At 31.1% G+C, this 2647-nt stretch overlaps 1 protein-coding gene and 1 long non-coding RNA gene across 3 annotated transcripts in view; one reads left to right on the top strand and one right to left on the bottom strand.

Moving 5' to 3' along the window:
- Ac3 (Adenylate cyclase 3) overlaps positions 1-2647 on the top strand; it is a 362561-nt gene that overhangs the window by 181119 nt on the left and 178795 nt on the right. The gene's annotated exons all lie outside the window — the stretch shown is intronic.
- Positions 1-2647, bottom strand: part of LOC136797100 (uncharacterized) — a 338719-nt gene that overhangs the window by 235444 nt on the left and 100628 nt on the right. Inside the window, exon 2 of the long non-coding RNA XR_010844919.1 lies at positions 957-1009. This is a non-coding gene — a long non-coding RNA (uncharacterized lncRNA). The remainder of the gene's footprint in view (positions 1-956; positions 1010-2647) is intronic.

Raw genomic sequence — 2647 nt, 5'->3', positions numbered from 1 at the left:
TTACTTATTTCTTTGTAATTTTTTTTTTATTTATTTATTATTTTTTTTGTTAATAATGCTCTTTATTTACTTTTACTTATTATTAGTTACTTCTTTTACAATCATTGTTATTATATCCTATATTGTATTAACTACCCTACTATATTTTCTTCAGTATATCTCGTATTATTAGTAACGATATGTGTCATTCTAATTTTACTAAGTTATTCCTAAATTAAAAATTATTATAGTTATTATTATTATTATATTTCTGTATCTTTCTCTTTTAATTTTTTCTTTATTACTACTAGACGTATTTGAAATAGAAATATAGCCGTTAAACGGCTGGCTACCTCCTCCCCACTCCTCCACGCTTCCGCTTCATTGTTGCCTTCTGTTCAACCGTTCACTTTGAACAGGTAGGTGGTCCTGACTTGTACTTTTCTCATTTTAATATCATTATTATTTTTTATTTATAATTATTCTTTCAAGACGTTTATTTAATCTCTACTTTCTTCTTTTTTTTTTTTCTTCCCCATATTGTTTTTGTTTTATGTCCATCTGTACTTTTTTAACTGTATGTTTTACGTATTTTTAAAAAAGATTTTACTATTGCCATTGTTAATTATTTTTACTCCTATCATTGTTTATTCAAGTTTATTTTATGCTGATATTATTTTATGTCTTTCTTCCTTTTATTTATATGTAATTTCTTATCACTTTATTTTTACATAATATTTATCCTAGCTTAAATTACCTTATTGTATCTTATTGTTGTAATATTCTTAGTTTTCTTTTTTTTTTTTGTATCTTTTTAGCCCTGAAAAGTGGGGCGAAACGTCGAAAAATAAATAGTTGTTAACCATTTTTGTTTCTCTTTTGACCGCAACCCTGACCATCTTCTTATATATCAATTTTTACGGTCAACTATAAATACATACATATAATTTAAAAAACAATCTCAACTAGCGGTATACCTCTATTTTGTACTCCTATTTCTTCTAGGCCACGGTATATTGTTGCGTATCTCCTGAAACATAAATAGATTGTTAGTGATGTATAAATATTTTTTTTAATCATTTATTTATTGTTATTTACAACTGTATAACATACATACAACAATTTGCTGTAGGTGAGACAGTGACATGATACAAACATATGGAGAATCTACCCATTGATAGAACTCCAATAACATTTCTAGAGGAGAAGATCCCGAGGCCATCTTCTTTTCAGACGCCTAGGAGGATTATTAGGTAATGCAGGAGAAGCCAGGTTAGAAACAAGTGGATTTGGGTGGTTGGAAAGTTTTCCATGGAAGGAATGGTACCTGGTTTTGGCCAAATCGGCAACATATGGGGCATTGAGGTCATGATGGATGACTTGATTTGTGACAAAGTAAGAAGTGTTAAGGATTTTACGAAGGACTTTGGACTGTAAGGATTGGATTCGGGAGGAATTTTATGGTTTAGTGGAGTCCCAAAGCTCAACTCTGTATGTCCAGATAGGCCTTATAATAGTCATGTAGATCAGTAGTAATTACAATAGACATGTATCATCGGCATACGTGGTGAGGATAGTGTTAGGATGGGTTGGGATGTCACCTGTGAAAACTGTTTAAAGGATAGGACCCAGGATACTACCCTGAGGTACACCAGCAGACTGACGGAATAGGGATGAATTAGCGCCATTGTAATTTACTTGAAATAATCTGTCGAAGAGATAAGAACGGATAATGAGGAAGTATGTAGGGGAGAGGACTTTACGGATCTTGTATAGCAGTCCTGGGTGCCAGATATGTATAAATAAAAAAATGAAACTTGACAAAATTGTCAGGTCTTCCACATCTGGGTGATATAGTAGTCTTCTACATCTGAATGAAACTCAAGACACTTTTAAAACACATTAATATTTTTTCTTTATGTTTACCTGCACAGAGACAAGAGATTTCTTTATGGTGACATTCACAATTGCATGAGACTGAATAAACTTGTAAAGACCCACCGTTTAGTGAAAGACGACTACAACTCCTAGTTTTATTAATTTTTACATATAACATCCAATAATATGTTTAAGCAGATATACGATAAAATCCGATTGCTTAGAAAAAATTGAAGTATAAAATAGGGGTACTTCGGTAGTCGGATTTACTTTTCAAATTAAATTATATTTTCATGTATTGGTAATTTTTATTTTAATTGACTACCTTTGACAAGAAATTTGTTGAATGAGAATCGGTAGTTTACATTAAGTATCGTATTCAAAGGAGTAATCATACTTTAGCGGTATCATAAGGAACTTCGAATCCCGAACTTAACTACATATCTCCGATAACACTTATCGGTTCAGAAGTGTAAACAGTGTTTAGTTAGGTTAGGTTTTTACACACTACTAGTCTATTAATCTATAGTTCTGTTAAAAATTAAACATAATCATGTGCATCATTATTCATTTTACGAACCGATGGAATGTTGGAACTACGAATTGTAATCCCTTGTGTTATTTTAATGTTTGATTCTAATTGTATATCTGTAACTAACTGTCACGTACATGTTCATATCAAGGAACATCTTTTTTTTTGTATTTGTTTATGTTTTATCTGAATGGTATTCTGCACCAATAATATCTTATCTCCTCTGGCAAAGATTGAGTAAGATCTCTTAAGTTCACT

Source organism: Halyomorpha halys, unplaced genomic scaffold (genome assembly GCF_000696795.3).
Source record: "Halyomorpha halys isolate HHAL.00 unplaced genomic scaffold, Hhal_1.1 Scaffold14.1, whole genome shotgun sequence".
Classification (NCBI taxonomy): Eukaryota; Metazoa; Arthropoda; class Insecta; order Hemiptera; family Pentatomidae; genus Halyomorpha; species Halyomorpha halys.
The sequence above is the reverse complement of the archived record's forward strand: the minus strand, read 5'-3'. Positions and strand labels throughout refer to the sequence as shown.